Source organism: Salvelinus sp. IW2-2015, linkage group LG8, assembly GCF_002910315.2.
Source record: "Salvelinus sp. IW2-2015 linkage group LG8, ASM291031v2, whole genome shotgun sequence".
NCBI lineage: Eukaryota > Metazoa > Chordata > Actinopteri > Salmoniformes > Salmonidae > Salvelinus > Salvelinus sp. IW2-2015.
Window position 1 is genome coordinate 13,502,036 of NC_036848.1, and position 802 is coordinate 13,502,837.

Consider the following 802-nt stretch of genomic DNA (forward strand, 5'->3'; position numbering starts at 1 on the left):
TCTCACACAAATTATCAATGACCCTAACCAGGTACAACCCCAAATCCGTAAACACAGGCACCCTCATAGATATCATCCTAACCAACCTGCCCCCAAATACACCTCTGCTCTCTTCAACCAGGATCTCAGCGATCACTGCCTCATTGCTTGTGTCCGTAATGGGTCTCCTGCGGACAAACGACCACCCCTCATCACTGTCAAACGCTCCCTAAAACACTTCAGGAGCAGGCCTTTCTAATCGACCTGGCCCGGGTATCCTGGAAGGATATTGACCTCATTCCGTCAGTAGAAGATGCCTGGTTATTCTTAAAAGTGCTTTCCTCACAATCTTAACTAAGCATGCCCCATTCAAAAAATGTAGAACCAGAAACAGATATAGCCCGTGGTTCACTCCAGACCTGACTGCCCTTGACCAGCACAAAAATCCTGTGGCGGACGGCATTAGCATCATATAGCCCCTGCGATATGCAACTTTTCATGAAAGTCAGGAACCAATATACACAGGCAGTTTAGAAAAGCTAAGGCTAGCTTTTTCAAACAAAGAATTTGCATCCTGCAGCACAAACTCAAAAAAGTTCTGGGACACTGTAAAGTCCATGGAGAATAAGAGCACCTCCTCAAAGCTGCCCACTGCACTGAGGATAGGAAACACTGTCACCCCGATAAATCCACAAATTTAGAATTTAAATAAGCGTTTTTCTAACGGCTGGCCATGCTTTCCACCGGGCCACCCCTACCCTGGTCAACAGCCCTGCACCCCCACAGCAACTTGCCCAAGCCTCTCCCCCATTTCTCCTTCACC